The 11550-nt window shown below is 43.7% G+C and overlaps 1 protein-coding gene across 6 annotated transcripts in view; it reads right to left on the bottom strand.

Annotated features, from left to right (window-relative positions):
* Positions 1 to 11550, bottom strand: part of Ppp6r2 (protein phosphatase 6 regulatory subunit 2) — a 109909-nt gene that overhangs the window by 71549 nt on the left and 26810 nt on the right. For 5 of the 6 annotated variants that reach the window (XM_008834751.3, XM_008834750.3, XM_008834753.3 and 2 more), the window contains exons 2-3: positions 7420 to 7550; positions 737 to 795 (exon numbers count right to left, since the gene is read on the bottom strand). The gene's annotated coding sequence lies outside the window, so the exon portion shown is untranslated. Of the gene's footprint in view, positions 1 to 736; positions 796 to 7419; positions 7551 to 11550 lie in introns of those variants that run through there. The other variant, XM_029564350.1, reaches the window with a different exon arrangement.

Here is an 11550-nt window from a genome sequence, read left to right as displayed (position 1 = left end):
TATTTTTGAGACAGGGTCTCCCTGTAGCCCCAGCTGTTCCGGAACTCACTATGTAGACCAGGCTGGCCTTGAACTCAGAGATCCTCCTGCCTCTGCCTCCCAAGTGCTGGGATTAAAGGCGTGCACCCTCACGCCCAGCATGGGGATATTTCTTATTTAAACCATCGAAGCAAGTGCTCTCAACCACTGAACCATCTCTCCAGTTTCTAACTTTTTTTACATTTGTGTGTGTGCAGGTTAGAGATAAACTTGCTAGAGTTGTTTCTCTTCTTCCACCATGTAGGTTCCAGGGATAAAAGTCAGGTCACCAGGCCCAGGCCTGGCAGCAAGTGCCTTTACCCACTGAGACATCTCTCTGGACCAACTTCTGCACCATTCTTTTCCAAACTCCTCCCTGTTTCTTGGTTTTTTGAGGCAGGGTTTCACTTAGTAGCCCAGGCTGGCCTCAAACTTATAACATTCCTTTTACTTTAGTCTCTCAAATCCTGGGATTACAGGTATGAGCCACAATCCCTGATCTCTATACCCAGTCCTCCACGGAGATGCTAACCCTCAAGGAAGATCTTACTCTTCCTTCCCAAAATGACCTGATGGTCACTGCTGACAGCATCCCATTCATAAACCAGCTTGTAGAGTTAGGACATCAACACAAAAGGAATATCCCTCCCCTCCACTTGTCCCCAAGATTCTCTACAGATGTCAAGCACAGAACGGCCAACATCTCCTACATGCTTACCCAACAGGGAATGAAAGGAGCCTGAAGTTCTGCTTCTTTACTGTCCCAGGGTGGCAGAACTATAAGAAAGAAGGTAGATTTCAAACAAAAATATTGCCCATGTGATCCTACAGCTCCATGAACGTGCCCTTTAACAGACGTGGTAGAGACTGTTGCCAAGAAAGAATTAGAATCTAAACTGCAGCTTATTATCTGTCCAGCCACAAATCAGTTCTTATTTTTTTTCTTTTTAAAACTTTAAACTTTGAGCCAGGAGTGTTGGCACATGCCTTTAATCCCAGCACTCCGGAGGCAGAGGCAGGCAGATCTCTGAGTTCAAGGCCAGCCTGGTCTAAGTAGTGAGTTCCAGGAAAGCTGGGGCTACAGGGAGACCCTGTCTCAAAAAAACCAAAAAACAAAAACAAAAACAAAAACAATAAACTTTAAACTTTATGTATTATTACTCTGTGGGTATGATGTGTAGGAGCATGTGTGCCATCACACGTGCAGAGATCAGAAGACAACTTTTGGGAGTCGGTTCTCTCCTTCCACCATGGGTTCCAGGTAATCAGGCTTGAGCAGCAAGTGCTTTAACCCACTAAACCATCTCACCAGTCTTTATTATTTTCTTTCAAAGATTTCTGAACAGGCCTGGGGACATAGCTCACTAAAGTACTTGTACAAGCATGAGGACCTGAATTTGATCCCCAGAACCCAAGTAAAAAAAAGTTGGGTGTAAGCCAGGCATGGTGTGACACACCTTTAATCCTGGTGCTCAGGAGGCAGAGGCAGATGGATCTCTGTGAGTTTGGGTCAGCCTGGTCTACATAGCCAGTTCCAGGCCAGCTGGGAATACAGGGAGACCCTGTCTCACAGACCAAAAAAAAAGTTGGGTGTGTGATGGCACACTTGTAATTCCAGTGCTGGGGATAGGCAGATCCCTGGGGTTTGCTAGTCAGTCAATCTAGCCTAGTCAGCAAGTTCTAGGCCAGTGAGAGACACCTCAGAAATAAGGTGCACATGCTGGGGTGGTGGTGCATGCCTTCAATCCCAGCACTTGGGAGGCAGAGGCAGGCGGATCTCTGTAAGTTCAAGGCCAGCCTGGTCTACATGTCCTCTTTTTTTTTTTTTTTTTTTTTTTTTTTTTAAAAAAAAAAAAAAAAAAAAAAAAAAAAAAAAAAAAAGAGAAGAGAAGAGAGGAGGGGAAGGAGGAAAGGAAGGAAAAAGTGCACAGCACCTAAAGAGCAACACTTGAGACTGTTATCTGGCCTCCATATGTATTTGTATTCATGTACACACACACACACACACACACACACACACACACACACACACACACTCACATGAGTTTCTGATCAAAGCTCTAGCTTTGTATGTGCCCTGGGACCAGTTAGGTAACCTATCATACCTCAGCGTACTGATCTGTGAAGACACTTAAAATCTACATCAATAGGACTTAATGCATAATGGATGGGGGAGGGGGGTCTAAATTTAAGAACTATTGTATGAAATGCACAAAAACCCAATAAAAAATATTTTTAAAAAAATCTACATCATAAGGAGCTGGAGAGATGGATTAGCGGTTAATAGCACTGACTGCTCTTGCAGAGGACCCGGGTTTGATTCCCAGCATCTACATGGCGGCTATGAACCATCCTTAATTCCAGTTCCAGGGGAATCTGACGCCCTCTTCTGACCTCCATGGCACTGCACGACATGGGTGCACTCACATACATGTAGACAATATACTCATACACATAAAAAAATTAACAACAAAAAAATCTATATCATAAAGCTATGGTGAGAGCCAGGCGTGGTGGCACACACATGCCTTTAATTCCAGCACTTGGGAGACAAAGGCAGGTAAATCTCTGTGATTTCAAGCCCAGCCTAGTCTATATAACAAGTTCTAGGCCAGTCAGGGTTACACAGTGTGACCATGTCTTTCAAAACAAAAACAAGGCAGGGCTGGAGAGATGGCTCAGTAGTTAATAACACTGGCTGCTCTTGCAGAGGACTTAGGTTCCACTCACTCCATCCATCTTGGAGTCACTTGCTGCCATGCCTTCCCCTTCATAATGGACTGCATCTCCTGAAATTGTAAGTCAAGAAACCAAAAACAAACTTCCAGGCCTGACATGAAGGGGGCATCATCTATAGGCTTTCTGTATTGACGAATCAATTAACATTTTCTCAGAAATTGATTTACAGATTTTTGGGGGTTGGAGAAATGGTTCACCATGAAAATGACTTCTGGTTTCCATCACTGCATGTAAGAAACCATGTTATAGGAAGAGGGTACAGTGTTTGCCTTGCATGCCAGAAGCCCAGGGTTTGATCCCCAGTACTGCAGAAACCGAGCCTCCTAGCACTGCAGAGGTCAACAGGAGGGTTGGGAGTTCCAGCTACATGGTGAGTTCAAAGTCAGCATGGGAAGAAAACAAGGAGAAGAAAAGAAACCATGTTATGGTTTGAATCCTTTAAATATTCCTTCAAAGGCTTGTGTGTTAAATGCTTGGGCCTAGCCTGTGGGCCTAATGGAAGGAAGTGAGGTCACTGGGGAGTATACCCTTGAAGAGGTGACTGGGATTATAGCCTTTTTCTCTGATTCCTTGCTGCACTGCTCTACCAGCCTCTCCTCCTACAATCTTCTGCCTTGCACAAGTTGTAGGGCCAACTAACCATGGGCTGGTCTCTGAAACCCTAAACAAAGTAAACCTTCCCCCTTTTGTGTTTTCTCAGGTATTCTGGTCCCAGAAGGCTGATTAACACACACCATCAGTCTCTATCTATTTCTCAAATAAAGTTAAATCTGACTCAAGATACGTCTGTCAGATATGGTGGCACACATCGATAATCCCCAGCACTTGAGATACTGAGACAGAAGGATTACAAATTTAAAGTGAGACTATACTACTAATATATTAAGTAAGACCTTGGCTAATATATATATATATACGCCCACAGAGGACAGAAGAGGCTGTCAGATCCCCTGGAACTAGAGTTATGGACAGTTGTTAGCTGCCATGTGGGTGCTGGGATTCAAACCCGGGTCTTCTACAAGAACAGCCAGTGTTCTTAACCATTAAGCCATCTCTCCATCCCCAAATTTTTTAATTTAAAAAACAAAACTTCGGAACTGAAGTGATGGCTCAGCGATTAAGAGCACTGGCTGCTCTTGCAAGAGGATCCAGGTTCAGATCCCAGCACCCACATGGTGGCTGACAACTATCTCTAACTCCAGTTCCAGGGGATCCAATGCCGTCTTCTGACCTCTGTGGACATTGCATGTCACGGGTACACTTACATACATGCAGGCAATATACTCATACACATAAAAGTAATAAAATATAAAAAAGTAAAACAGGGACTGGAGAGATGGCTTAGTGGTTAAGAGCACTGACTGCTCTTGCAGAGGACCCAGGTTTGATTCCCAGCACCCACAAGGAGGCTATGAACCATCCTTAACTCCAGTTCCAGGGGAATCTGAGGCCCTCTTCTGACCTCTGCAGCACTGCATGATACAGGTGTGCTCACATATATGCAGGCAATACACTCATACACAGAAAATAAAAATAACAAATAAAATATTTAAGAAAAAAAGAACATGAGTCCAGTTTAAAAAAAATTTTTAAAGTAAAACAAAATGCAAAATATTCCTGCTTTATTTGATGCTTTGAGTTGTACTTTTTAAACTAGTTTTAAATTTTTAAAAATTTGTGCAGTATAGTCTCAGGTGGCCCAGACTAGCCTCACACTCAAAATATAAAGACATATTTCTGAGCTGGGCATGGTGGTGCATGCCTTTCAGCACTTGGGAGGCAGAAGGAGGGAGATCTCTGTAAGATGAGGCCAGTCTGATCTACCCAGCAAGTTCTAGGCCAGCTGAGGCTAAAAGGAGATCCTACTCACTCCAGTCATCATGGAAATTGTAAGTCAAAAAACAAAACAAACAAAAGAAGGAACTGAAAGGTATAGAGCAGGGCCCGGCATAATGGCAAAGCAAGTAAAGGCATTTGCCATACAACCACGGAGACTGGAGTTAGACTGCCAGAACCCATGTAAAGGTGGAAGGAGAGAAAAAAGTTGTCTCCATAAAGTTGTCCTCTGACTTTCACACATGTGCTGTTGTAATAAGACCCACATATATACATATCACACACACACACACACAATAAAAATAATCTTTTTAAAAAAGATAATGGGAAGCCAGGCATGGCAGTGCACACCTGCAGTCCCAGCACTTGAGAGGCAGAGGCAGACGGATCTCTGTGAGTTCAAGGCCAGCCTGATCTACATAGTGAGTTCCAGGACAGCTGGGGCTACAGGGAGATCCTGCTTCAAAAAGATTAAAAAAAAAAAAGGAAAATGGGGGGCTGGGAGGGATGGTTCAGGGGTTAAAAATACTGACTGCTCTTGCAGAGGACCTGGGTTCGATTCCCAGCACCCACATGGCGGCTATGAACTGTCCTTAACTCCTGTTCCAGGGGAATCCAAAGCTCTCTTCTAACCTCCGAAGCATTGCACAGCATGGGTGCACTCACATACATGGAGGCAATACACCCATACACATAAAACAAAAATAATAAATAAAACATTTAACATTTTTGCCGGGCGTGGTGGCACATGCCTTTAATCCCAGCACTTGGGAGGGAGAGGCAGGTGGATCTCTGTGAGTTCAAGGCCAGCTTGGTTTACATAGTGAGTTCCAGGACAGCTGGGGCTACAGGGAGACCCTGGCTCAAAAAAACAAAAAAAAAAAAATTTTTTTTAAATAAAGAAAAAAAAGATAATAGATAGGTTGGGTGTGATGGTTCATACCTTTAGTTCCAGCACACAGGATGCAAAGGCTGGTGGATCTCTGTGAGTTTGCAGCCAACCTGATCTACATAGCAAGTTCTAGGCCAATGAATGCTGCATTGTGAGACTCTGTTTTTAAAAAAACCCAATAGCCAGGCGTGGTGGCACACGCCTTTAATCCCAGCACTTGGGAGGCAGAGGCAGGCAGATCTCTGTGAATTCAAGGCCAGCCTGGTCTACACAGTGAGTTCCAGGACAGCTGGGGCTACAGGGAGACCCTATCTCAAAAAGACAAAACAAAAAACAAAAAAAAAAAAAAATTTTTTTTTTTTCTGATCTTTTTGAGACAAGGTCTCCCAAGCAGCTGCAGCTGGCCTGGATTCGCTATGGAGACCAGGCTGGCCTCAAACTCACAGAGATCCGCCTGCCTCTGCCTCCCAAGTGCTAGTAAACACACAAAAAATCCTTTATGATCCATAAATATTTTGGTTCACAGGGTACAAAAATAGCTGGGTTTTTTTTCACGTTTTGGTTGGTTTTGAGGTTCAGGAAGAACGGGGAGCAGTAGCAGAGTGGGGTACACCAGGGGTAGGCAAGCAAGAGGAAGGGTTCTCGGACCTGCCAACCCCCTGAGGAGACAGCAGAGAACTCTGATCTGAAGTGAAAGGCAGTGTACCTGCTGCGAGGATGCAGTCTGGAAGAGTGTATGTTGGAGGCAGGGCCTGTAGACAAGTGGCCACAAAGGCCCAGGCCTCCCTGAAGTAGGGTCAGTGTAGGGGTAGGGAGTGGAGAGAGGGACCAGGCATGATAAGCCCTGAGTGCCAGGACCTGCTGCTATGGCCAGTGTGGGAACAAGCAATACACACACATATATGCAAATTTAAGTGTCACAATTCATGCAGAAAACATGCAAAATAAATGCTTCATTTCCTTGAGGGAGAGTTACAGAAGCAAGTTTGGGTAGGAGGTCAGGCCATGCTGGGTCCCAGTGAGGCCTCTAAGCTTGGCTTGGGTGTCCCAGTAAGAAGGCCCCTGACCCTCTGGGGAGGTCTTAGAACAGGACTGAAGAAGGAAACAGGTGCAGTCCATTGAGTGAGGCTTCAGAGTCACAGTGTCTGGAGAGAAGCAGCTCTGCACAGGCTGAGGGGGCAGTGGAAGGGCAGGGCCTTATTTTGGTCCCAACCACACAAGTCCCAGAACCAACTCTGCAGTGACAAGACAGAGGAGCTAGCAGAACTGGCAATACTTCCATCCCTGCTGAGTGGTATCAGAGGAGGGCTACCGGCGAACCTGAGCATGTAGGGCAGCAGCAGCAGCACTGGCAGCTGGGTAGGCCTGTGCCACCATGCCCAGCTTCAAATAAATTTTTAAAAAGATAATATGGCTCAGTGGTTAAGAGCACTGGCTGCTCCTGCAGAGGACCTGGGTTTGGTTCCTAGTACCCACATGGCAGCTAACAACTGTCTGTAACTCCAGTTCCAGGGGATGAAGTCAAAGCAGCAGGAGCTTGAAACAGCTGGTCAATGCCTTCTGGACTCCATAGGCACTGCACACATGGGCACACTTACATACATGCAAGCAAAACACATAAAATTAAAATGAATCAAAAAATTGTTTGAAAAAGGTAATAGTGTCTCTGTATGCTTTCAAAACTTAATTCAATGTTTTAGTCAGTTCTGGAGGCACATATCTGTAATCTTAGGTACTCAAAAGGTTGAAGCAAGAAGATTATATGTTTAAGGTCAGCGTGGGCTACACGTGGACTCCATCAAACCATAAATAAACAACAAACAATAAAATGTTTTGCTGTCATCCATTCATTCTTTGAGTATTTATCTATAAAATGTATCTGGATAAACTGTACAATAAAACAGAATCTAAGTGAAAAGGAAAAATTGCCTTACCGTCTAATGGAAATACGCTGCTTAAATCCTGTATTCAGGCAAAATAAAAAACCCTTGGGTTTTTTTTCCTTTGTGTATATGCAATTTTAAGAATGATATTTTCATTCAGGGAAGATTTGTAGCTTGTTTACCTGAAAAATAAGAGAAAAATATTTAAATTCTTTTTTTTTAATTTTGTTTGTTTGTTTGTTGACAAGGCCTCATGTATTCCAGCCTGGCCTGTAGCAGAGGATGACACTGAATTTTTTTTTTTTTTTTGGTTTTTTTTAGACAGGGGCTCCCCGCAGCCCCAGCTGTCTTGGAACTCACTATGTAGACCAGGCTAGCCTTGAACTCACAGAGATCCACCTGCCTCTGCCTCCCGAGTGCTGGGATTAAAGGCGTGTGCCACCACACTCAGCTGTCATTTTTGATCTTCTATTCTCTACCTCCTAAGAACTGAGATTACAGACCTATATCACCAAACCTGGTTTACGAGGTACTGGGGTTTGAATTCAGGGCCTCATGCATACTAAACAAGCACTCTACCAACTGAGTTATATCCCCAGTCCCTACATTCTTCTTTTATAAAATTACCTTTCTGGGCTGGAGAGATAGCTTGGCAGTTAAGAGCACTGACTGCTCTTGCAGAGGACCTGGGCTTGAATCCCAACACCCACATTGTGGCTAACAACTGTTCATAATTCCAGTTCCCGAGGATCCAATGCCTTCTTCTAACCTCTGTGGACAATCCATGACACGGGTACACTACACACATGCAGGCAATATACTCATACACATAAAAAAAATAATTGAATTAAATTAACTTTCTTATTTTCCTGTTGTTGTGATAAAACATCCAAACAAAAGTGACCTAAGGCAACCTAAGGAAGGAAAGGTTTATTTTAGCTCACAATCCACGTATGTATAGTCCATCATGGTGGAGATGTCAAAGCAGCAGGAGCTTAAAGTGGCTGGTCACATTACATTCACAGTCAAAAGAAGAGTGATGGATACCTGGGCCCAGGTCACTCTCTCCTTTATACAGTCCAGATCACTGCCCAAGAAATGATGTCAGCCACTGAGGGCAGAGCTTCTCACCTATTAATGCAACCAAGATAATCCCTATAGACATTACAAGAGGTCCCATCTCCCAGGGGATTCTAAAATTTGTCAAGTTGATGACACTAACCATCACATTGACTATAATGGCAGGCAAAAAGACAAGGAAAAAAATTCAAGATCTGTTATTTTGATTATCAACTTGATTGGATGGAAAAGCACCTAGAAGATTAGTAAAACACCTCTGGTGTGTCTGAGGGCATTTCAAGAGACAGCTAGGGAACTATTAAGTGAGAAACTATTAGGAAGACCTGATCTGAACGTATAGTTGGCACCATCTCAGAGACTGAGGGACTGAATGGAATAAAAGGAAAAGAGGCAGCTAGCTAACACTGGCTTACTCATTCTCTCTCCCTCCCTCCCCCATGCCTACCTCTCTCCCCTCCCTATCCCCCCCACCTCCATCCTTCCTGGCTTCCATTATATGAGCTGCCCTGCTTCACTGTGCTCTACCCACTATTATAAATGGAAACCACTAGAACTATAAGCCAAAATAAATCTTTCCTCTTAACTATTTACTCAGCTATTTGGTCACAGCAATGTGAAACTAACATTAAAAAAAAAAAAAAAAAAAAAAAGGGGGTACCAGAGAGGCTAGAGAGATGGCTCAGCAGTTAAAAGTACTGGTTGCTCTTGTACAGAACTGGGATTTGGTTTCCAGCATGCCCATGGAGATAACAACCATCAGTAACTCCAGTTTCAGGGAATACGATGCCCTCTTCTGGCCTCCATGGACCCTGCATACATGTTACACCTACATATATGTAGGTAAAACACTCATACACATAAATGGTACCAGAGATGTGGGGTCACTGCCATGACTAAACTTAACAATTTGGCTCTTTTTTGTTCTGTTTTGTTTTGTTGATGCATGTAGACCAGGCTGGCCTAAAACTCACAGAGATCCATCTGCCTCTGCCTCCTAAGTGCTAAGATTAAAGGCATATGCCACCATGTCTAGACAAACAATGTGGTTCTTAAGCCTTTTTAGAACTGGTTTATGTGGGCTAGAGAGATGGTTCAGTGGTTAAGAGCACTGACTGCTCTTGCGGAGGACCTGGGTTTGATTCCCAGGACCCACATGGCGGCTATGAGCTGTCCTTGGCTCCAGTTCCAGGGGAATCCAAAGCCCTCTTCTGACCTCTACGGCATTGCATGACATGGGTAAATTCACATACATGTGGGCAATACACTCATACACATAAAATAAAATTAGGGCCAGGTGTGGTGGCCACACGCCTTTAATCCCAGCACTCGGGAGGCAGAAGCAGGTGGATCTCTGTGAGTTCAAGGCCAGCCTGGTCTACATAGTTCCAGGACAGCTGTGGCTACAGGGAGACCCTGTCTCAAAAAGACCAAAAATAAATAAATAATAAATAAATAAATAAATAAATAAATAAAGGTTTTTTTTTTAAAAAAAAGAACTGGAACTGGTTTATGTTTGCTGGAGGAAAAGGTTTAAGAAGCAGGCTAGAAAAGGCTTAGAATGTTCTAAGCAGAGCATAATGGATGATTTTGGTGGGATCTCAGAAGACCTTAATGCTGATAGGAATGTGGACAAGAAAAACCAGTTTCACGTGGTTTCATATGGGAACAAAGACTACATTAGGAACTGAACTAGAGGTCATTTGTGTTACTATAGCAAAGAAATTGTCAGTATCCTGTCTGTGCCCTGAGACTGTGCAACACCGAGTTTATGGGACATAGAATGACTAATCTGGCAGAGGAAATTTCAAGGCACCCCAGCATTCAAGATGTAGCATGGATATTGCTGATTGCTTTTAGACAAGTTCACAGAGAGAATATAAACAAAAACAAGGCAGAAAGGTTTAAAAGCTATCCATTTGCCCAGAAAAGAAGCATGTAAAGTTCAGACCACAGAAAAGTCTGGCTACTAAGAAGACTAAGCTCATTAAAAAGAAAGGCAAGTACTCTACATAGTGAGTTCCAGGCCAGCTGGGACTACAGGGAAGAATCTTCTTTGACAAGTAGTGTACAGTATGCTTGTCTGTAAATGTAATGATCCATATTTAGCATATGATAAGACATTTCATTTGTCTAGAGATATGAAAGAGATAGGGCTTTCTCTAGGATCTTTGTTCTCTCTTGCCATTAACATTTGTCTGAGTTTACAGTGCTACCCATTGACAGGGTTTTAAGTCCAATTAGATAGCTGTTGATGCACATAGAAGGCCACAACTGGCCAAGTTTTAAAGAACGAGAGACTGCAGTCAGGAACACAAAAGGTCACAAATGACTAAAACGCAGAGAATAAGAGTCAGCAGAGTATGGATCCTTGGACAGGACTCCTATATTAAAATCCACCCACCCAGGGTTCAGGGCTCATTTCAGAAGAGGCGAGCAGAAAGTTTATAAGAGCCAGGGAGGAGGTGCATGACCATATAGAAACAGTCCTACAGGCTCCTGGGACTCTTCTCATACAAACCTACAGCAATGGTGTCAGCATACACAAGACCCATGTAAACTTAAGCAGACAAAAACCCAGCACAGAACTGTGGAAATGAACAGCAGGCCCCAATTTTAGTTGAAAAATTATTGGCAGCTGATTACTCTGGGTGAGAATGAGCTGACTTAAAGGGAGGGACTATAGATAGACAGACTAATGGATGAACTTGCACTAAGGGACATCTGGGGACACTAATTCTACATGATAGGCCGTAACACAAATGACAGAAGGTATAAACTCCAGTGGAGGGGGGGAGGCTATGGGAGGGTGCCAAAGTGGAAGGGAGTACAAAGATGATTTTCTGTATGAAATATACAAAACTTCAAAAAAATTGAAAAAAAAAAAAGAGTAAGAGACTGTGGACTGTGTGTCCTTGGATGGGACTCCTATTCTGAACTTCATCCCCCCACAGCTCAGGGACTATTGCAGAAGGTGGGGAGGAAAGATTTTAAGAGCCAGGGCTGGTTCATGGACACAGGGAAGCAGAGGCTTTCAGGCCACTGGAAGCTTGTGCATGTGAACTTGTGGCAATGGTGGCATTGAGCACAGGACCCATGCCAACT

The sequence above is a fragment of the Nannospalax galili genome, unplaced genomic scaffold, assembly GCF_000622305.1.
Source record: "Nannospalax galili isolate Female #2095 unplaced genomic scaffold, S.galili_v1.0 scaffold237, whole genome shotgun sequence".
In the NCBI taxonomy this organism is placed as follows: domain Eukaryota; kingdom Metazoa; phylum Chordata; class Mammalia; order Rodentia; family Spalacidae; genus Nannospalax; species Nannospalax galili.
The sequence above is the reverse complement of the archived record's forward strand: the minus strand, read 5'-3'. Positions and strand labels throughout refer to the sequence as shown.